We start from the raw sequence: 25,415 nt of genomic DNA, 5'->3' as shown, positions 1-25,415 counted from the left end.
ATGTCTCGATTATCGTACTTCAAATCATCATATTCAGATTATCTAGGTGGTTGAATACAGGCTTTTCATGTGAATAAATGCATTTAAGGCCCCCGGAAAGATTTGCAATAGGAAGATTTAACTGTTATATATACTATTCAAAAAAAGTAGGGGATATTTGATTTTTATGTGTTATTAAAGTCACCTAATGAAACTGACGAAGAAACAAATGACAAAATGAAATGAAGTTCACATTCATCGATTTATTCCAAATGATCGTTAGACTAAGTAAGGCACAGACTGACCATTATAAGGGTAAAATGATACCCGGGGTCAAACAGCAAAGTTACCACAGCATCACAACCAAGTCAGTAACGGGTAAATCCTCCCCTGTTTGCCAAACAAGCATTGATCCGACGTGGCATACTCCTAATGAGACGTCTAAGGTCATTTTGGTCCAGATTGTTCCATTCCTGTTGCAACGCAGCAGCAAGCTCTTGGACATTGGCAGGACGTTGTTGACGTTGACGTAATCTCTGTCCAAGCATGTCCCAGACATGCTCGATGGGGGAGAGATCGGGACTCAGTGCTGGCCAAGGTAATGTGGTGATGTTCTGTTGTTGGAGGTAACCTGTAACGATCCTGGCCCTGTGACATCTTGCGTTGTCATCCTGGAAGATGAAACGGCGGCCATGACGTCGTGCGAACGGCACAACATGGACTGCCAAGATGTTGTCCCGGTAGTACTGGCCTGTAACACGCCCTGCAACAACATGTAAAGCCGTTCTTCCAGCAACAGTGATGCCTCCCCACACCATAACAGAACCACCCCCAAATCGATCATGTCTGATGACGTTAACGTCTTGGAAGCGCTCGTTTCGACGACGCCACACCCTCCTACGTCTGTCCAAAAAATCAACAGTGAACCTTGACTCATCTGAAAACATCACATTGCTCCAGCGTCGATTATCCCAGTGTTGACGATCCCTACTCCAACGACGTCTTGCCTGAATGTGATGATCTCTCAAACAAGGGATCACGCGAGGACGTCGGGCGCGAAGGTGACCCCTATGCAGTCGATTCCGAATCGTCTGGCCACTCACTCTCACACCAGTGTCTGTTTGAAGACGAGCGCTGGTCTGATTTGCTGTGATGACACGATTTCTCAAGGCCAAGGTACGGATAAATCGATCCTGGGCTTGAGTTGTCGCCCTTGGTCGACCTGAGCGTGGTCTGTCCTGTACAGATTGTGTATCACGGTATCTGGACCATAGCCTGCTTATGACAGACTGAGAAACATTCATCGTCCGCGCCACAACCGCCTGTGTTGTGCCGATCTGTAGCATGCCAAGGGCACGTAACCTTTCATTTTGGGTAAGCCGACGCATATCAAAATTTGTTTTCTGGTCACTAAAACAATTAAACTGATGTTTCCACCCTGGAATTCAATGCCACAATGACTGTAACATTCAAAGTCAGAGTCGTGCAAATCTTGGGTTGGACCCCCATGATGATCCCAAGCATCACCTGCATTCCATGCGGTAGCTATTGGTGCGTTTGGGCGTCACATGTAACTGGAAATGTTTCTTCTGTTAGGTTCTATAATGACTTTTTTCGTAGTCATTTGTATATTTTAGTATTATGCCCCCAAAATCAAATATCCCCTACTTTGACGGAAAAACAGTTAATATTTGGGACTCATTAATTCGCATCGATGTCATCCTTATCAGTGATTGTAGCGGCCTAGCGAATATTCACTTCTGATCAGTGTGGGGGATATCATGTAGGTTTGTTGGGAAAAATCGTTTAAGTTGAAGAGCTACCATCTGGATTCATTCTTGTTCCCGGTAGACAAACTTTTTAGCGGCTGAGATAAAAAAATGAATACACTACGTGAGTCCTAGCCAAAGGAAGAGAATTACCAGCGGCTGCCAGGCAGGATACGCCCACATTTTCGAGAGATGGATAGAGAACAAGCTAAAAAGAAAGTGATTTTTCCTACAATCAAGAGCCATAATTCAGGAAATTACAATTCGATATGCGTAAAAATCGAAAGGTACCAAGATCTTTGTGTTATAAACTTACATTTCAAGTTTCAACAAAATCGGATAAAAATTTTGACTTCCATAGGATCCACAACCTTGATATACCATATTTTTACGATATTTGAGAACGAAGGACGGCCATTTTGTCTGCCAGTTTTGGGTCGATTTTCACAAAATTCGAACGCAGCCGTCCTTATGGTGTAACGGTGATATAAAAATACGTTTTTTTTTTTTTAAATCGGATAAAAATTATGACCTTAATAGGGTCCACAAGCTAAAAACGCGATTTTTCGTACAATCAGGGGCCATAATTCAGGAAGTTACGGTCCGATATGCGTGAATATCGAAAGGAACCGATATCTTTGGGTTATAAACTTCCATTTCAAGTTTCAACAAAATCGGATAAAAATTGTGACCTCTATAGGGTCCACTACCTTGATATACCATATTTTTACGTTATTTGAGAACGAACGGCGGCCATTTTGTCTGTCAATTTTTGGGCCGATTTTTACGAAATTCGAACTCAGCTGTCCTTAGGGTGTAACGGTGATATAATAATACGGTTTTTTAAATCGGATAAAAATTATGACCTCTATAGGGTTCACAAGCTAAAAACGCGATTTTTCGTACAATCAGAGGCCATAATTCATGAAGTTATGGTCTGATATGCGGGTTATAAACTTACATTTTAAGTTTCAACAAAATCGGATAAAAATTGTGATTTTTCGTACAAACAGGGGCCATAATCCATGAAGTTTCGATCCGATGCATGCCAATATCGAAAGCAGACGAGATCTTTTGGAGATAAACCTATATTTCAAGTTTCGTCAAAATCGGATAAGAATTGTGACCTGTAGAGTGTCCACAAACAATTGTGGACGGACGGACGGACGTCTGGACGGACAGGGGCAACGACAATATACGTCCACATGAAAATGTGGGCGTATAAAAAATATAACCAGAGACAATACTAGACAACCACAAGACTAAAATAATGTGTAGCAGGAGAGAGTATGCGTCACACATTCGTTGTGAGGCGTTTTTGGCACGTGGGCTTTCCACATCTAACCAGCGACGCATATCGTTACATTACTTTAATTTCGAATAATCTAAAGTGTAATTTGTTTTTCAAAATTTAGTCAAAATTTTCATCCGTTGCATAGACATCGGATACTTAGAATGAAAGTATTATTGGTCGTATCTTAACAGGCAGATATAAACCTTTACATTAAATTATTAGAGCATGTTGTCTACTCCATGCATAATATACACAAATAGTTTAATACCCGCATAAGTGAATCAAATACAATAGCGTTCGCAAATAGTTAGATTTCATGAACCTACGCGTTGTTTAGAGTGTGATCTCTCAAGGTTAGACAACCTAAGGAAATTCGATGAGTAAATCTGTTTCATGGGTTTATAAAAGATCGAATAGGTATTTCGTTTTAGTAAAAGCTAATTGCAATCAATGATTAAATTCATTGGTGAACTTATTTGACATGTACAAAGTGTGAAACAACACGTTGTGTATTAAATTGGATTTAGAAATGGGCTTAGAAATAGAACTGACACATGCAAGGATTTTAACTTTTTAACCCGATATTGAACTTGGTCTGCTTGCAAGCAATTGTAAATTGTAATTACTAAAAAAATTGTAGATGGCAGGTACACGTGACAAAAGTAGGTTTAATTACGTTAATAAAATGCCAAAATGTGTCTCGATAATCGTGACGATCTTTTACCACTGTAACATTGGCAAAAATATACCTATGGTTACACTGCGTGGAATATGGGGACTTATTATAGCCAACCTGTCATGGGAAGTGGATGTTTGTAATTCCTAGAAAAAAAGGGTAGTTGCAATGATATTATCATTTTAAAAGATTTTGAAAAAGAAATGTGATCTTTGAAATGTTTGTATAATTGACAGAATCAATGATATTTTAAAATTCCCGTCATAATTACAATATTATGACGGTTGGATCTCTTAAAAAGTATATCAATCCAAACATGGTAGGTACAAAGAAGGCAATGATTTTTTTTCACTCTCCACCCTCTGCAGACGATGTATACATGGCGGCACCACGTAAATTCTTCTGAAGCGCCCCGTTCAATCCGATTAAACCCAGGCCAGAATAACATGCCGATATCATTTAATTTAAAAATCATTCTATGCAATCAATTTCAACGTAGATTAAACTGTTAAAATTTAGACATTCTTCAAATCAAAAACAAAAAAAACAAAAAAACAAAAACAAATGAAGACCAGCGGCTTTAAATATTTTTCTGATCAATTGTAAAATCATCTAATTAGAATCCCCTACTTGCTGTTCAAAATTAACTGATTGATCGAACTTTTATTGTTTTTTTTACACAGGTCACAACTCTATGGAATACCTTTACTCCATATTACTGAGGAATATTTTAACAAGGCTTCTCTAGTCTTTCTCAAACAAATGATACGATATAAAATGTATAACGAGAGAATATATACATGTAGAAACAAAACTTAGCCGAGAACTGATTTATGTTTTAATCTTAATTAATCAACCTGTCAATAATATCATGTATAATGTATTGGAAGTTCAATTTGTTTGATCAGAGTTTGATACATATTAAATGTGTTATCATTAAAGCCATTCTAAAGTAAAAATTGGTATTTCAGACCACTTTAATTTGATTATGATTAATACACAGATAAATATGCCAATAACATTGGATTAAAATGACGGGCCGTTATGAAGACCAAACTAAAATTAACATTTGTGCCTTAAGATCCTGACGCTGCCCGGAGTTGCCCTGTGTTGAGTCAAATTAAGCCGCAGGCTCCACTCCTTGTAATGCCCTTACGTTGATTGCAAACATAGAACCCACGGAACCCGTAAACCCCCGGGTTGCTCGAGGCCGCCACGGACGTGTCCATAACCGCTGTTCTCAAGCCTCGTCCGCGGCCCGGTCGACAGATTTTGCCGTCGGTACTACGACGGTATTTGATCGTCTTGGCCCCACCCACCCTCGTTCTTCATTAAGGAAGACGTCCGTGAGCTATGACCAGGCGCCGTGTTGACCCCGGGTCGGGCTCGCTCCACCGTCCCCATCGAGTCTTGGATCGTACGAAAGTGCGCAGTGACTGGACGAGAGATCGGACAAAATAATTATCCGTGGCGAAGAGAGAAAAAAAAGCACGTCGTGAGAGAACAGAGCGATGACACGGTCTCGGGGTCCATCCTTCCCCTCGAGCAAGCGACGCCACGACGGTGACGAAAAGGGTAGCCGGAAGTTTCACGAAACACACTCTCTTGCTTTAAAAAAATTGCTGTGTACACACCAAGCAAGGGGAGACCGACAACCTTCCACCGCGAATCGCACGTCTCAAGAAAATCGCCCAACCAATTCTCTGCCAAAGTTTACTGCCCCGCCGAGGACCGTACCAGGTCTCGCCTCACTTAACGACCTCCTATACAGTGTTTCGCTGTCGTCGGTAGGATATACCACCGTGTAAAAGTAAATTTCGGCTCGATTTTGTCGTCTCCAAGGGCTTTCTGTCCTACCCAGTTCATCTTTTAGCGAACTCATGGCCAGGGATGCTAAATCCAACAACTTACACCGTGTTCCACAGTGTAATGTGAGGCGTGAAAAGCTCGTGGGCGCGGTTCGACCGCAAATCCACGCCTCGACAGTCCCGAGGAATTCCACCCCGGCCATCTCTCCTCCTCTTCTCGTTCGACAGTGCGATGGCGGCTTCGGACACCCTGAGATTTTACGGGTTCCACGGGTAGAATGGTCGCAAGGCTGAAACTTGAAGGAATTGACGGAAGGGCACAACAAGGAATAGACCCTGCGGCTTAATTTGACTCAACACGGGGCAACTTACCCGGTCCAGACATCATCAGGATTGATAGACGCTCATGCAGTACTTTCTCGATTCAATAGGTGGTGGTGCATGGTCGCTCGTGGCTGGTGAAGTGAAAAGACTGGTTTATTCTGCTAACGGACAAGGTCTCGTCCTTAACTAGTCCATTTCGGGTTCTCAAACCTTAGAGCAGGAAGAACATCGGACGAGTCGATGCAGTGTGAAATAGCCGATGGTTACCGATTGGGGTCAAGGGCGTCTAATTATGTGACATGAATGATAGCAATAGGCCGACCAAAAATATTTATTTTACTTTTGAGTAAAAAAAAATGGATTGATAGCGATAGGCTGACAAATATTTTTATTTTCTGTTTCACTTTTACTTTTGTTTTACATTTCAAATTCCTTTTTAAAAAAAATGATTTTAGTTTCATTTGTGTTTTGATTTTAATTTACATTTTGGTTTAACTTTTGATTTAACTTTTACTTTTGATTTAACTTTTTCTTTTGATTAAACTTTTACTTTTATTTTTTGCTTTTGATTTGATTTTTACTTTTGATTTAACCTTTGCTTTTGTTTTAACTCTTGCCTTTGCTTTTACTTTTGCTCTTAGTTTTACTTTGGTTTCTATTTTACTTTTGATTTTGACTTTGTTTTTCATATAGTTTTATTTAGGTTTTTAAAGACATTTCGTTAAATGTTTATAACCCTCTTTGACACCAGTTTAACGACTTAGCTCGCTTGAGACTGCTTTGGCTTATATGAATAAAGATCCCCGTCTCGAACTATTTTGGAAAGAGATCCAAGTAATCGATGTAAGTAATCTATTTCTAGAGCAGTTCTCGGGGTGTCGGGTACCTGAATGTTTTAAACCTATATCTCGCTAAGTGTGTACAACGGGGCTTTTTTTTCAAACGGCCTGACGTTTTGACTAGAGTATTTCCGGTGGTGTCAGAAATAATATAGACCACGGGGTGTCATGTTATCGGATTCCCTTCCGAGAACCGTATTTGGGATGTCAAGTGGCTGGATTACTATCTAGAATAGTGCAAGGAATTCCAAACGGCCTGACATTTTAAATAGAACACCTGGCGGTTTGAAGCGGATGTAATCTCAACCTTAAATAGGTCTTTGTTTATTGAGACGTATTAACCCCTAGGAACATCCTTGTAAAGAATTTGTGTGCTTTTATCAATGTTTTATTTCTTCGTCGGACGTGACATAATTCAACAAATATCAGCGGTCGTGAATATATGACACTTCATGTATTATGTAAATGTTTACTTACTTACTTTTTTACTTTTGAAAATTGTAAAAACAACGTCATGTATTTTCGTGAAATAATGTTGACAACGTTTATGTCATATCTATGCTAAATCTAAAGCCAGTGTTACAGAACGATCGATAAATTAAACTAAACCCTTTCTAGTGAAACCTGTTTTACATGGTAAACTATCGATAACTTAAACTAAATCCTTTCTATTGAAAGATGGTTTTACATAATAAACGACCAACAATTTCAACGAAATTCTTTCTAATGAAACAAGTTTTACACAGTAAACTATCAATAATTTAAACTAAATTCTTTCTAATAAAACAAGCCTGGTTTGTCACAGAACCGATCCACTAAATCCTTTCTAATAAAACAAATGGTAAACGTTTTGAAACCGCCATTGTGAAGTAAAATGTTATATTTTTCTTAAAGACAATTCAAGTCGAATCTTCACATATAATGTATATAATACCATATTATTTTCATATTATTTAATTATATCTTGTTGATGTCGGCTGTGTCATAGCTTTGATTGATAGTGAAACGAGTTTTTGTTCTGTGTGATTTTATGTGTGACGGACTGTAGCGTATTCTCGGGAAGACATTATATCAATAATAGACTCTTAAATAGCACATCATTTACATTGCAAATTAATAAGGTACATAAAATCTTAAAACTTGAAAAAAACCCACACAATGATAAATAATAATATACTAATCTAAACAGCAAAAAAACCCCCAAAAACGTCAGTACGATTTCAAAATCAGAGAGGCACTTTAATCAAATCATTCTATAAAACGACTTACTAAATGGATCAAAGCAATTTTTTGTGAACAGTATGTTGACACATTAGTGCTTAATTCATCACAATTCCAATGCATAACGAGAAGGTTTAGAGCCTGTACACAGTCTATACATCAGTCGCTGAGCTATTGAAAAAAAAAATAATGTCAAATCTTATGAAAATCTTCGACTTTAGAAAGTTAATACCCCTTTGCCATAGAATCACATCCTTTACAGATTTGCAAGGTTCACTCCCTAAATTTAGCAGGTAGATCAACCAGCATGCAGAGAGACAGACAGGAAAAATATGAAAATTCCGAGAAAAACTCATCAAAAATCATGATTAAATTCCAGTCTTTATTTTAAAAAATCACCTAAAATAGACCTTCGTGTTCTAGGATATACATAGATTCATATAAAATGCAATAGTATACTTTCCACTGAATTACCGCCTTGTCTATAGATTTAAGTATTGCAGGCACAGTGCTTCTACTGTGAGGAGTCCTATAGGCAAAACGCAACTCCTTATTTTTTTATTTTATTTTTTTAATACCTTACTTATGAGGGGTACACTACTGACAAATGACAGAGCCCGATCCCTATTTGGCATTATCTTACTAACTACCATGTAGGCTGCCTGGAAGGAGGGGTTATGATAATTCTTAAACACGGCTTTAAGCCACTGTATTCTACTTAAGAGGCATGCGGACGACCTCATATTACTACTCGTGCCCTTCACATATACAGTCCCCCAGTGTCTCAGACAAAGTAACAGTTGGGACACTTGTCTCTTACGGCAAGGGCCGGTAACTCAGTGAATAGTATACTTTCCACTGAATTACCGTCTTGCCTATAGATTTAAGTATTGCAGGCACAGTGCTTCTGCTCCGGAATCATTTTACGAATATTAAAACTAAGACAATGACAACAATACGAACTTTATTAACATCCAATACTATCTCAACTCACAACTCACTTCGCCCCATAGCACACTTCGCCCCATAACACACTTCATCCCACCACATATTTTTCCCGTTTAACCCATTTTTGGTAATCTCGGTCAATTATTCCGTACATAAGGCTTTGAACTTTTATACATTCTGTTCCCATTTTTGAATATCTTCGTGGTTTCAGTCCCGATAATTTAACCACTATGATTCTAGCTAAATTTTAATGCCCCAGATAAAAAATGGTCATAATGGCTATTATAGATGACTACCCAAATCCCAAATTGCTTTGCAACCTTTCTTTGATTTCACACAGGTAAGCCCCTTTAAAAACTATGCTTCCACACAGGTAAGCCCCTTAATCTGCTTCTACACAGGTAAGCCCCCTTCCACACAAGTAAGCCAACTAATCTATGCTTCCACACAGGTAAGCCTCCTTTTGCTTCCACACAGGTAAGCCTCCTTTTGCTTCCACACAGGTAAGCCAACTAAACTATGCTTCCACACAGGTAAGCCAACTAAACTATGCTTCCACACAGGTAAGCTCACTTACTTTGCTTCAACGTGGCAGGGAAGCCATCTAAACTATGCTTCCACACAGGTAAGCTTCTTAATTCGCTTCCACACAGATAAGCCCCATTTAATTTGCTTCCACACAGGTCAACCATCTAAACTGTGCTCCCCTTAAATTGCTTCCACTCAAGTCATCTAAACTTTGTTTCCACAACTTTCACACAGGTAAGTCCCCTTTAATCTGCTTCCACACAGGTAAGCCCCCTTAATTTGCTTCCACACAGGTAAGCCCCTTTAATTTGCTTCCACACAGGTAAGCCCCCTTAACTTTGCTTGCGCAGAGATAAGTCCTCTTAGTGTATGTTTCAGTCTCAGTCTCACTTTACTACTTGCCGACACAGAATAAATAAATTAAAACAACCTTAGTGTATGTCCCATGTTAGATTGTGGAACAAAAAGGCTGAACAGTTTCACTCTAATTTAAATTAAAACAACCTTAGTCTCTGTCCCATGTTAGACTGCGGAACAACAAGGCTGAACAGTTTCACCCTAAATTATTAAAGAAAACATTTGCTTTACTTCTTGCCGACACAGTTGAAATAAATTAAGACAACCTTATTTTGTGCTCCATGTTAGATCGCGAAACAACAAGGTTGAGCACGACTCGCCCAAATTATTGAAGAAAACATTCATTACTTTGTCTACACAGTAGAAATAAATAAGACAACCTTTGGTGGATGCTCTATGTTATAATTATATTGCGGAACAACAAAGCCGAACAGGCTCACCCAAAATTATTAATAAAGACAAACAGACATTTAATACATCCTAATCAATCTTCCACAGCTAAACACATTCTGTTCCCATTTTTGAATATCTTCGTGGTTTCAGTCCCGATAATTTAACCACTATGATTCTAGCTAAATTTTAATGCCCCAGATAAAAAATGGTCATAATGGCTATTATAGATGACTACCCAAATCCCAAATTGCTTTGCAACCTTTCTTTGATTTCACACAGGTAAGCCCCTTTAAAAACTATGCTTCCACACAGGTAAGCCCCTTAATCTGCTTCTACACAGGTAAGCCCCCTTCCACACAAGTAAGCCAACTAATCTATGCTTCCACACAGGTAAGCCTCCTTTTGCTTCCACACAGGTAAGCCTCCTTTTGCTTCCACACAGGTAAGCCAACTAAACTATGCTTCCACACAGGTAAGCCAACTAAACTATGCTTCCACACAGGTAAGCTCACTTACTTTGCTTCACAGTAGAAATAAATAAGACAACCTTTGGTGGATGCTCTATGTTATAATTATATTGCGGAACAACAAAGCCGAACAGGCTCACCCAAAATTATTAATAAAGACAAACAGACATTTAATACATCCTAATCAATCTTCCACAGCTAAACACAAAAGACGCGTGACGCATGCACGTGCGTGACCCATATCAACGTTTTTCTTCAAATATTGATATACATATAATATTATTATGCTATTACTATACCTTCTAGATTCAGATTCAGATACTTTCATGTCGAACACTTTAATAGCCGAGAACTAATGCCAAATAATCCTCCATTCTAGCATCCAAGATTTTCTCTGGCCCGTTCATTATCAAAGTTTATGTCAGTCGCAAACCTTTTTCGATCTACATGTATTGCATTAAAAGTTTTGGTATTTACATCAGGTACAATATTGGTCAATATCTTCGGGGTGAACCATTTCCTCTTAACGCCTTCGGAAATTTATTTGCAAAGGGTTTACTTTCCCGTTCCACGCTGTTTGCGACATTTCAACAGATCGTGAACTTGTGCGCGAACTTGACTTGACTACTCAAGTGTTTCAGACAAAGTAACAGTTGGGACACTTGTCTCTTACGGCAAGGGCCGGTAACTCAGTGAATAGTTCGTTTTAACATTTTATATCAAGCACTCGATTCATAGGTTACAAGCATAGATTACAATAAAAGTCATTCTCTACTCTCTCAACCCCACCATTTAGCAGAACTAGTTTACTGTCGGGCTACCCACATCATATTGTCTCCTACGACCGAGCGGGGCATTCTGAATCCAGATGGTGTCTCTTCAGTCTTAACGGCCTCTCTCTACGGGTCTACATGACCTCTCTCTCTCTCTTTCTCTCTCTCTATTACGTTATTGATTATGATGATTTGTTACTAAGCCTAATGACGTAATGGTAATTTTCCCTGTCATAAGTGATCTGGACCATAAGAATTTGTCCTAGATCCCATTTCCTGTTATTTTCATAATATTTCATGGACAATTTAAATTGCGTTTTCAAATAAACTCATACCAAAGTTAATATTTGACAATGGAGAAGACAGTTAACATATGTATTTATCAAATCATAAATCATGTCCTCTGGTGCAGTTATATTCATTCACCTAATGTAATTACTCTGCATAAATTACCCAATATTACTACAACGCCTCCCCTCTTTAAGATTTATGCGAAATTATCAGGTACGAGACTCCTTAAAAACTTCCCATTTGCTAAACCATATACTTATATAAGTATTCCCAATTTCTAAACATTATAACACTGCACTTAATAATTATAAAGTACAGTTTTCACTTTAAATTCTGTCTCAGGAATTCTCAATTTGGTACATGGTAAACCATTTCCTCGTCTTGGATTTCTATTGATCTGTTTCAACTACCATAAGTCTCACAATGAAACCTTCCCTTTGTTCAAAGCAGACTTTCTCGTTAGTCACAAGTCTTCTGATTTCTAAGAATTTCTATCACTCTTCTGTGATGATTGGTTGGGCGGACATTTCATCCGTCAGATTAAAACATGTTATTGCCATCAGATCAAGAACTAACTATTATTAATTTAAAACTTTGTTTTAATATCAATCGGTCATTAGTATATCCCAATCCTTTATTATTAATTATTATTATTCTTCATCATATGTCTTTAAAGTAACTATGACCTCATGAATTTAACTATCGCATTTCCAAGTTTGGATTCTGTTTTGTATAAACATTACCCATGTTACATAAACATCTATTACTAGTAATCTTAATCTAACCTTTTGAACTTATCATTTACAATTTTATGTAGAACCATGAGTCTTTCGTCCGACGTGGAGAGCGGAACTTCTCAAACCGGTCGCCACATCCTACGTACGACCCATGCATCTTTTCTTACTACATATTTTAGTAGCCTTGTGATCGTCTAGTATTTTCACCTGTCGTCTTTCTTCCCCTCCACGTTGTGCATTTACTTCTTACTGTTTTCTTAAGACGTTTGTCTTTCCAGGAATAACAATGCAACAGTTCGTGTTTACATTTTATGTATCATAGCCGGATACATAGATACAAGCATAGTATAGATTACAATACTAAAGTCATTCTCAAACACTAGCCAGCCAGGCTCACTGGGCGAGTCTGCTGATAGAAACTGCTACGTCTTTTCCCTTCCAGAACCTGTCTGCTGTCTGGCGATTGCTTACAAATATGACAGTTTTGTAGCTAGGGTTTAGGACCTTCAATTATCTAATTGGTCAAATATGATGTAAATAATTAGAGAGATTGGTTAATTGAGCCAAATGACGTCGAAACCCACCCTTACATGGCAATGGAAATTTACTGGAGACACTTCCCATGAGATATCTGTTATCAACCTAGAATTGAATGTTTACCACATTATAACTCTTTTTTATGTAACCATCTGTCATTCATTCGCTAACTTGATTTAATCACAAATATGTGAATCAACTAACTTGCCAGAGATATTAATTAATACAATATAATGCTATCATTAATTACAAGAGCAAAAGTTCTAGCAATATTAATACATTCGTCACTCTGTTAAAGACTTTTTAATCGGTATTAGGTAGAGTTATATAAGTATTCATAAATGTAGCAGAAATCTCGAAAATCGGCGTATATAATTCTCACCTCCCCCTCTCTAAGATTTATGCGAAATGATGAGGTAGGAGACTCTTAAGAGTGATTCCATGAGAAAACCATGCAAAATCGTGCCGAATCGGGAAGATGGGGGGGGGGGGGGTCGGCAGATCGAGTTCATCTCCGGGGGAATATATGCACTCGCCCTGACTACTTCAGAGCCCGAAGGGCCGATTTCAGAATTTCACCGTTATTGAGAAGCAGCCTCAGGGTGGGTTTTGGCCAATTTTGCCATTTTTCAGGTCATTTTTGGTCAATTTTCAGTCAGCTAGGGTTTGAATGAAAATGGTGGTGATTGGTGGTGTTAGTGGGGGTCTTCCTGTGCCCCAATGTGAAGACCATGAAGTCGCATCTATTCTCTGGGAGCAATGATCAGCAAAATTGTAAGATATGGCGAATAAAGCCGAAAATACACACCTGCGAAGATTAGCTCTATTTTCTATGATGCGGGGGTAGGTCAAAATATCGAAATGGTTTTATGCACTGCTCGACTCCCTCTATCGATATAAGAAATAAAATCTCTGTCACCTCTCTTCAATCAATGCGAAATCATAACTCAAAGTTGATGAATTTTCCCTATTGTAAATCTCTCATTGTCTATGAAATAGCCAACTATTTTCATTCAGGTTAAGCCAGCTCTCTCCGTTTCTTCAATAAATCATTCGCTCGCGCTCACTGGTAGCAGCTTGAAACCCCCTCGAGCAAAACTAGTCTCTTTGATGAGGCTTAAATTGGTATCCTATCCAAGATGGGCGTGCCCGAAAGCGCACAAAATTGCGGGTTTTCCTCATGTTTGGCCATTAAATGTGGTACATATCCAAGATATGAGCAATGAAATGACTTAATAGATTGAAAGAGTGTATTAAGGACATTAAGGCCCGTCCTTTAGCACATTACATAGCAATAAGTGAAATTGGGAACCGAATGGGGACTGATAGGTGGCTGAAAATTGACCAAAATGACCTGAAAAATGGCAAAATTGGCCAAAAATCACCCAGAGGCTGTTTCTCGAAAACGGTGAAATTTTGAGATCGGCCCTCCTGGCTGTGAAGTAGTCTTGAGGAGTCCATAAAATCCCCCGAGATGAACTTTAAAACTTCCATGTACTAAACCCTATAATTATTTATGCAAGATGCACATATATATGATTACTATATAATTAACATACAAGATTACATATGATCACAATCTGCATCAATCTGTTCTAAAAACATAAGTATCAATGAAAACACAAATAAAAACCAAAAATCGCATGCAAAAGATCTGTAAAAGTTCATCACGGTATTGAAAAGTCCTATGAAAATTCAGTAAGCCTAAACACGGAAAACACAATCTTCATGTGTCCTAATTTCAAAACACTATAACACATGACTTCTAATTTATAAAGTTCAGGTTTCACTTTAAATTCTGTCACTGGCAATCTCAATTTGGTAAATTGGTAAACCATTTCCTCTTCTTGGATTTCTGTTGGTCTGTTTCAGCTACCATAGTGTCAAGTTGAAACTGTCTTCTAAGTATCATTGGTTTGAGACAAAATACAAATTTTATCCGTCAATCAAACATGTCATTGCCATCAGACCAAGAACTAACTATGCCTAATTCCTGTTACTTATAATTAAAATCAAACTTCATTTAATTATTTATAAACTTTGATGTGTCTCTTTAATTATAAATCTCCAAACTAACTTTGACCTCTTGACCTTACAATTTTATAATTTTAATTTCCGTTTCTGTTTTAGAATTCCGCCAAACAATTACATTATTTTATATTTCCCCGTCACAGTTATGTGACCTTTTGACCTAATCATTTAGAATTTAGTATTTCGGTTTTTTTTTATAAACATTCCCTAACATTACATAAATATTTCCTATAAGACTGACACTGACACAATCTGAGCTCAAACGTATGAAAACACTAGACTATAATTTATTTAGAATAGAACATTCCCCACAAACACCAGTCTATATTTATATTAACATGACATACCTAGCTTTTAATTACACAAATAGTTAACTATATCCAAAATATTAACGCATCACGTGACTTTCACACACGTCAAATTTTACACAGTGTGAAAACTATTGTTTATAATAACCAGACATAATGTCAAATTACTCATTCGTAATCACCTCGCATAAACAATTTAAAGCAAAATTTAATTAATGACCAAATAGCATTTAGCAAATATATATTTAACGTTTATATTACGTTTCTAAATCAAAAATTAAATACATAAAATTATATACGGATACAATTTACAGTATAATCCCCCACATTTCTAAAAAGTGTCTTATTCTTACCTTAACCCCGTATTAATGACTTTGCGATAATCTCACAATTTAACGAGCCGTTAATTTTAGTTTGTTTTTCAGGAAAACTATACCTACATCCCTAGATTTACATAGATTTTAACAAACCCTAACTTTTTATTCAAAAGTTAAATTACCATAATTCTGAAACCTGGGCTAAGGGTCTCAAAATTACATAAGGTCTACTTATCTAACCACATATATGGACGACACAAAAACACAAATAATAGCAATTCAACCTTTTATTCAAAAGCTAAATTACCCAATTTAGTCTTACTCGACTAAAACCATAATTTTGAAACTTGGACTAAGAGTCTCAAAACTATATTAGCTTTATTAGCTAACCACATATACGAACGACACAAAAACACACATTTTAACGAATCAAAGCAGAAACATGCCAACTCTATTTTTAGCTCTGCCATCTTCCCACTTTGATCCGGAGACAACATTAATTCCTTATTTTATTCCTTATTCCGTTTCTTTTTAAACTACCCCACTTTAATTTCAAGTTTACTACAGGTCATGTTAACCTGATAATATACATACCTAACTAATGATATTATATTTTTTATAAACCTGTCTATCAAAATATTACTATATTTTATTCTCTATACAGTTGCATTTTAACATTTATTGTATTTTAATCTTATCTTACTATTATCTGGTCTGTAAACAAATTAACAAATTCAATTTGCCAGACAAAATGTATTTAAATAATTCTGCGAATATTTCCAGCAAAAAAAAAAAATGTTCTTCCACCAGATTTTTTCCACCAATTTGTTTTCCCACCAGAGCTTTGGGGTACTGGTTCTACGGATTTCTTCTTCCAGATTTCTTCGAGGGTACTCGATCTTTTAGTCACGTGCACCAAATCAAATATGTATTCTTCTAGATTCCCTTGAAGGTCGATTCTGGTTACGGAAACCAAATCTAATATGAAGCACCATGGGCCTTCTGTCAGACGAGGAGAGTAGAACTTCTCAAACCGGTCGCCACATCCTACGTACGACCCATGCATCTTTTCTTACTACATATTTTATTAGCCTTGTGATCGGCTAGTATTTTCACCTGTCGTCTTTCTTCCCCTCCACGTTGTGTATTTACTTCTTACTGTTTGTCTTTCCAGGAATAACAATGCAACAGTTCGTGTTTACATTTTATATATCATAGCCGGATACATGGATACAAGCATAGTATAGATTACAATACTAAAGTCATTCTCAAACACTAGCCAGCCAGGCTCACTGGGCGAGTCTGCTGATAGAAACTGCTACATATTTTCCCTTCCAGAACCTGTCTGCTCTCTGGCGATTACTCACAAATATGATAGTTTTGTAGCTTGGGTTTTGGACCTTCAGTTATCAAATATGATGTAAATAATTAAAGCGATTGGTTAATTGACCCACCCTTATATGGTAATGGAAATTTACTGGAGAAACTTCCCATGAGATTGGTTAATTGACCCACCCTTATATGGTAATGGAACTTTACTGGAGAAATTTCCCATGAGATATCTGTTATCAACCTAGAATTGAATGTTTACCACATTATAACTCTTTTTTATGTAACCTTCTGTCACCCATTCGCTAACTTGATTTACGTACAAATATGTGAATCTATTAACTTGCCAGAGATATTAATTAATTCGGACTCCAACATTAGTGGTACGTAAACATTATTTAGAACTATGTCCCAAGCAAACGACTACAGTTTCGTTCACCAGGACATCAGTCTATATTTTATAAACACGACAATCAGAACATACTGTATTTTCATTTATGAATGGGCTGTAATGAATTTCGCCCAACACCCTTTACATCTGCTTACACCCTAATTGCTTTACGTTATAGACTGACCTTGGTGCAAATTTCCCAAATATAGAATAAGCATCCCCAATACCCCGAAGACCGAGGGGAGAACATTACCTGATTTGGTCCACCTAACACATTTCATGAACAAGAGAGAATTTGATTGACATTTTGACAATGTAAATGACATAATCAGTGTTTTTATTTACCAAATTATCACTGTTTTTATACATAAACCTATCACTCATTCAATTTGCGTGCGTGAAATATGACTTCTCTAAAATATGTGAAACCAATAATCAGCTATAGAGACAATATGGTCACAGAGACCATATTACGACATTACTAGACAGTCCATGGTCACTGACGAATGACGAAAAACGATTTTAATTATTTGAAAATGGTAAGTATGACAAGATGGTGGTATTTTAGATAGATGCTCAACTTACGCTGCTGCAGTCCACCGACGTTTTATATACGGATGGTACCTTTTCAACATTCTCCTTGTTATGGAACCATCTGTGCGTTATTCATGCTAGAGATGGAAATGTGATGTATCCACTTGTGTTTGCGTTACTTTACTACCAGATCGGTGAAGACAAACTGCTGCCGCCTGTTTGTGAAATTGAAGTCTTGTGTAGAAGACTTGTTAAATCAACCTTTCACCATTCAAACAGATTTTGAACTACCTGCAACCCAAGCTGCTACTGTAGAATTTGATGTGGATATGAAGGATGTTTTGTTTCATTTTTCGCGGTGTATGTGGCGTAAAGTTCAAGCTTTAAGACTTTGCAGTACAATACAAAGAAGATGAAAAAAGTTAGGACTTGGATTAGCAGAGTAGTAGATTTAGCATTATTACCAGCCCATTTGGAACAGGAAACCTGGATGTCAATAATAAAGGAAACTCCAAACATCACCAACGCCTATGAATTTAATGATAACGTTACCAATACTAGTTTTCTGTTTGTTTATGGAACCACCTTGAAATTGCTGAACCCAGGAATAAAACAACCTAGAAGGTTTCCATTCAAGACTAAAAAAAAACATACCCAACAGTCATCCTAACCTCTATAGATTTATTGACATAATTGGAAATATAAAGAAGTGCGAACGATCTATTTATTGACATATTATTTCCAATTATGTCAATAAATCTAATATGTTTTTATGAAAGAATCTAGACCGTATAATCTGTTGTACGCTGTAGCCGAAAGTGGGATGTTTTTTGGAAGAATGTATTTTAGCTATAGAGAGGGTATATAAGTAAGGATAATAAAACCACCGAAGGTATAACCTGTTGTTATAAAGCTGTAGTCGAAATGGGAGGGTACCCGCTGGGTTCATCGCACCTTGTCTGTTTAGATCATCCGGTCATTACCTACAACTGGTCGACAATTGGATTTGGGATTTGCAAGTGCCATACTATATATAAAATTAATATTTCTAAATTAATTCCACGAATGAAATAATAAAATAAATCAATATAATTTTATAAATATTCTGAAATAAAGTCATGAAATACTTACCTGGCATGAAATAATAAAATAAATCAATATAATTTTATAAATATTCTGAAATAAAGTCATGAAATACTTACCTGGCATGAATTTCATTAAAATAAAAACATAAAAGTAAACCCGCGAATAATCCTTTTATAACATTTGCAATTATTTACTTCGGTTCATTGTAGCCTTCAATTAATAAATCGTACTTCAGTGAGTTCAGAAGAAATACATAAAGATAGATGTCGTTCTATGATATAATCTGAATGGACTAAGCACAAAAATTTGTATTCAGTTTAACTGAATGCCGAATGCAATATGATTTCATAAATAGCAACGCCCATGCTATTAAATCAGTTTTCTAGGAAAAGATCGGTTCCCTGTGTATCAAATAACATGACATTTACTTAAAGATGCATTATGTAAGATTTACATAAAATGAAATGAAATCTAATGGGGGTTAACTTCCTACTGTAATTTGTGCTCCGACTGGACGAATAATAATAATAATGTACATTTATATAGCGCTTAATCCATCCATGAGCATGCTCTAAGCGCTGTAAGTTAATGGCTTCTGTGGATAATACATCGTGAACATATGCGTCTTAATTCTAGATCGAAATTGAGCAACTGTTTCTGAACACTTTATTTTGTCAGGTAAGTCATTCCATAGTCGTGGACCATATACACTGAAGGCTTTATCACCAAAAGATTTTAATTTAGTTGAAGGTACAACAAGTGATAGATTATTCTGTGAACGGAGTGGTCGGTTTGGTACATAAGGCTGCATAAGATCTGTGATATAGGATGGAGCTGAATCATGCTGAGACTTGTAGACCAGTGTTAAGATTTTAAAGTTTATACGAGCCTCTATTGGTAACCAGTGAAGCGATTTAAGGACAGATGTTATATGTTGACGTTTTGCTGTTCTTGTGATGATTCTGGCACAGTTGTTCTGAATTATTTGAAGTCGCTTTAATAAATGTTGAGATATTCCAGCCAAGGCACTATTACAATAGTCCAATCTTGAAAAAATTAGAGACCGCACCAAAAGATGACAAGCAGCAGTAGTCAATAGATGACGAATGTTTCCTATACTACGGAGATGAAAATTACAAACACGGCATAACTGATCAACCTGTTTTTCCATTGTTAAAGACGGATCAAATATAACACCTAGATTTTTAACCCTTGTTGCAAATTCAATACTAGAGTCGCAAATTACAAGACGAGAATCAGGAGTTGATGCGAGACGCTGTGGTGTTCCAACAAGTATTGCTTCTGTTTTTTCATCGTTTAACTTCAATTTATTATTATTCATCCAGGATTTAACAGCTTTGGAGCAGCGAGTGGTATTTTCAAAGGAATCATGAGCATTGTCTTGTTTAAACTTACTGATTAACTGTGTATCATCAGCGTAGGAGAAATGGCTTATATCAAACTGGTCTATAACATCCCCCACACATCGTGTGTACAGTATAAACAATACCGGTCCAAGAACAGATCCTTGAGGCACTCCACAATTAAGGTTTGCAAACTCGGAATGAGATTTGTTTATAATGATCTTCTGTCTTCTGTCAGTAAGATAAGATTTAATCCATTGTAAGGCCGTACCAGTTATGTGAAAAGTTTGATAAAGTCTTCTTAAGAGAATTTCATGATCGACAGTATCGAATGCGGCAGACAAATCTAACAGGGTCAAGGACACAAGTTTACCACTATCTACGGAGCGCAGCAGATCATTTAGCACACAAAGGATAGTTGTCTCAGTGCTATGATGTGGTCTGTAAGCAGATTGAAATTTGTCTAAAAGATTTCGAGAAACTACGAAGGACTGTAGTCGATTGTTTATTGCCTTTTCAATGATTTTGGAGAGGAATGACAAATTTGAGACGGGTCTGTAATTCTTAAGCACATTCCGGTCAAGAGAAGTTTTCTTAATAAGGGGTCTTACAACGGCATCTTTATATATTAAAGGAAATACTCCTGTACTAAGACTTGTGTTCACAATCTGAGTAATGACTGGAAGAAGCAGATCAAGATATTCAACAAGGATATTTGTTGGAAGAGGATCGAGTAGACAAGTTGTCTTCTTAGATGATTTGATAAGTTTTTCAATTTCATCGTTAGAGAATGACTCAAAATATGTTAGATAATCTCCACATGTGGCTGAAAAAGGTGTAATGCCTTCAGCTTCTTCATTTTCACTGGAGTGATCTAATTGTTCACGTATTTGATTTATTTTGGATGAAAAGAATTGACAGAAAGAGTTTGCAAGATTGTCATCATCGTCAGATTTTGGTAGAATTATCTCAGTTGTAGTACCAAGTAGTGATTTCATAAAATTATGACACTGATTGGGAGACTTAAATTCATCCGTTAGCTTTTGGACGCAGTATGCGGATTTTGCATCTTTGATTGTCTTTGAGTATGCACCTCTTGCTTTTCGGTAGATTTGACGATGAACTTCTAGCAGAGAATGGCGATATTTTCGTTCCGCTTTACGACGATCTTCTTTTGCTATGAGAACATCTTTATTATACCAAGACCTGCCAGGCCGGAGATATACCTTCTTAGTCACAATAGGGGCATGCTTATCAAGTAGGGCAAGTAAAGTGCTATTAAATTTACCGCACAGTTCGTTAAGCTCTATAGGTGTATTTGATAGGAGATCTGAAGACTTCAGGTCGTTGCTGAAAGCTTCCCTGTCTAATGATTTAATCTTCCTAAAGGAAATGGTAACTGGCTGCAACTTCGGTTTTTCAAAATTCCATAGGGTTGAAACGAGATAGTGATCTGATATTTGAATATCAGTAACTGATGCACTTTGAATGAGAGTACATGGCTCTGGGGTCAGAATCCAGTCAAGAATGTGACCCGATTTGTGTGTGGTATGCTGAATGTGTTGACTATAGTTGTGCGAGGCTAAAATCTTGACTACCCTCCTACTGCTAGCGCAATCTGGTTTGTCATAGTGAATATTAAAGTCACCTAAAATAACAGAATTGGTTTTTGATGTTGTTGATAAAAGAACAGATAATTCTTCTTCAAAGTCAGATATTTTGTATCTGTTTTTACTAGATGAGGGTGGGCGATACAAACAAATCGCATGAACGCATGTGTTGTAAGAGCTGATTTTTAGGTTAAGGCTTTCGAAAGTTTTAAAAGTTTGGTAATTAGGTAGTCTTTCAATGCAAAGAGAAGATTGAAATAGAACTCCGATACCACCACCGGTACCAGTTGATCTATGTGCATTAATAAAGGAATATCCGGTAGGTGTAAGTTCAGATATTCTGGAGTCGTCACCTTCGGCTTTTAGCCATGTCTCTGTCAAAAACAAAACATCTATTTTGTCATCAATAATTAAATCAGCAATGTCAAAAACTTTATTGCGACAAGATCGTGTATTTAGAAGGGCAACGTGTAGTTTGGGTTTAAACTTGGTTTCTTTCTTGGCATGTAAGTCCTTTTCCTCGTGATCGTAGATTACATGTTTTACATTTGTTTTATTTTTTGAGCCACCACGTTTTCCACGAAAACGCTTTAAAATATCTAAAGATTTCATGTGAGAAAACAGTTCACTGGATAGTTTAACACTTTTTGATATGTCCCTGTAAGTCAGCAGATCAGCAGGTGAGTAAGAGATCATTAAATGTTCAGTCAAGGTGTGATTAAATGAGTCTGGCCAGTGATTAATTTGCAAGTTGTAGTCACTATAATGAGTAGAGTTCTGAGTAAGGTTCAGGAAAATAACACAGAAAGTAAAATTCACAATAAAATTCTTAATGTAAGACATAAATCTTAAAATATATCCAAAGTTATATATCCAAATTTCATGGAAATAGACACAAACAAAGCTCTATAGTGTAATACAACAGTATGCCGAGTATTAATCCACAAATTAATCCACTTTATGATATATTATCCAAAAACTCAGAGAGCCATTACATGTGCAGCTAGCTAGGCGCCATCTTTATTGTATACTGTATTGAATACAGTGTGCAATGAGGAACATTTGGTTACGACAGCGGCGCTACGGCCTACTCTTATATTGAATTCCAACTGCCAAGGCATCTTTTACATGCTCGCCAAGATTTACATAAAGAGATGGCCATTCTTGCTATAGTGGTTTTGAAAAAAGATAATGAAAAATGAATATGTTAAAAAGTTCATTGAAATTACTTTATTCTTAGCGAAATTATCGGTGTTGGAAGATGTAGCGCGGATCGTTTATTATCGTAGCAACGGGACAGGACATTCGTATTTTAATCCTTCTAAATCTCTGCCACCCGATGTCCTAGAGTTTAATATAGATTTATTATGCTAATAAATACATAAGTAATAGTTCATATATCATTTGAAGCGAAAACAAAAGACGCATTATAGTCAGATTTAGCTTTTGGGCCTAGAAATTGGCACAAATGGGTCGAAACACATATAATAATGTAATATGAATTTATATAAACTTTTTTACATTCAATCGTTTCCGTTTTACTGTGAATTGTCATCAGTTATGTTCGGCGAAATACGCCAGAAGTCTCAACGGAAAGACAGTTTCTAGCGTCCGGTTATTCCAGTCAACACCGATAGTATATTTTGCGCATGCTCTCCAAATAAGAATATGGCATCACCGTTTGACATGACTTGTGGAATATGTCTAGCCTCATTCTTCGAGCAACTTGTTACAAATGGCGCTGAAACGCATTATGGTACACGATTCGTGTACCAATGGTAAAATGTTTATTTTGTCTTAAATGTTGGATATCAGAAGCCCATCTTTTCCAGGTAAGACCACAACACCAATGCTGATTTAAATTTTAAAAAAAAATCGTGTTTTCATTGTCGAAGATTTTGGATGATATTGAGTTTCATCACTTCCACGGGAATCAAAACGTATCGAAATGGACTAATGGATTAAGATTCATAACTTATAAAAACAATGTAAAACGGTGTCTAGCGCCTCTCCAGAGCAGTCACCCTGCTTTATGCGCTACATTTTATTTAGAGCAACCAATTCTACTACCTTAGTTATATTCTCATGATGACGTAGTATAAACATACCACATTGAATATTCAGTTTAAAACCAGACACTATCAGGTCCAAAAATTATTCATATTGATAAGTTAAGTTCTAACCATTTCACATATTTGATGCCTTAGATAGATATAGATCACCCGGTGGAAGCCGACGTTATAATTTTTACGTCATATAGCCAGCGGTGGTGTAGCACCATAGGTCCTTTGTCTGACGTGGAGAGCGGGCGTAAATGTTGTAAAACCGGTCGCCACATCCTACGTACGACCCATGCATCTTTTCTTACTACATATTTTCTGTAGCCTTGTGATCGTCTAGAATTTGTCTCTAGCTGTCTTTACTTCTGCTTCACGTTGTGTATTTACTTCTTACAGTTTCTTAAGACGTCTGTCTTACCAGGAATAACAATGCGACAGTTTGCTTCTACATATTTTATGTATATATATAGCTGAATACAGGTATACAAGCATAATAGATAACAATACTAGCTAAAACCATTTCTCTACCCTAGCCAGCCTCGCGGCTGTCTAGTAACTCAGATGTAAGCTCTCTGGAACCTAATAGAAGCCTGGCGAATTCTCACCAGTATCCTAATTTTGTATCTACTGGTTTTGGACATCCAATTATCCAATTGGTCAAATATGATGTAAATAATTATAGAGATTGGTTAATTGAGCCCAATGACGTTGACAACCCACCCTTATATGGTGGAATGGAATTTTACTGAAGAATATTCTCGTGAGATATCTGTTAACATGTTGTTGACATAGAACCAGTTATGTTATGGCCCTACAAGTGTTTTTATATCACAATATGTCATTCAAACCCTAAGTTGATTTAAATATTTTAAGTACATATCACATATTATGCGAATATGTTATTTCTCGAGCAAAAATTCTACTAAAAGTATTACAGTGGATCCAAAAGAGGAACAGGAGTACCACTCTAGTGAAAACCTTTAGGTATATGGTAGAGAAATGTATAATTTTTGGAGGCGGTTAGATTTAGAGCAATACTTGACACTTGACAGCCATGGCTAAATGAAATGAAATGAAATGGAGTTTAACGTCCTACTGTTCTGCTCCTAACCTGGGCTAATGAAGACGGGCATACGCCATACAGTGTGCTATGAGGGAAATTTTGCCCTGACAGCGGCACTACGGCCTACTCTTATATCGAATTTCAACTGCCAAGGGATCTTTTACGTGCACGCCAATGTGTACACGGGACCTCGGTTTTTCGTCCCATCCGAACGACTAGACAGCTTTCCTTGTCAGCCCCTCCGTCCTGCATCACTGACAAGGGAGAACCACGCCGGAAAATCTGGATGAACTTTCTCGGCCAATGCAGGGATCGAACACCCGACCTCCAGGCTAGCGAGCTAGCGTCTTACCCACTTAGCCACGTGATCCCCCAGCCATG

The 25,415-nt window shown here is 37.2% G+C and overlaps 1 protein-coding gene across 1 annotated transcript in view; it reads right to left on the bottom strand.

The window, feature by feature from the left end:
* LOC126830716 (uncharacterized) overlaps nucleotides 1-25,415 on the bottom strand; it is a 39,860-nt gene that overhangs the window by 5,094 nt on the left and 9,351 nt on the right. The window lies entirely within an intron of this gene.

The sequence above is a fragment of the Patella vulgata genome, chromosome 8 (genome assembly GCF_932274485.2).
Source record: "Patella vulgata chromosome 8, xgPatVulg1.2, whole genome shotgun sequence".
Lineage (NCBI taxonomy): Eukaryota > Metazoa > Mollusca > Gastropoda > Patellidae > Patella > Patella vulgata.
Note: the sequence above shows the minus strand (reverse complement) of the source record. Positions and strands in the feature narration are given on the sequence as shown.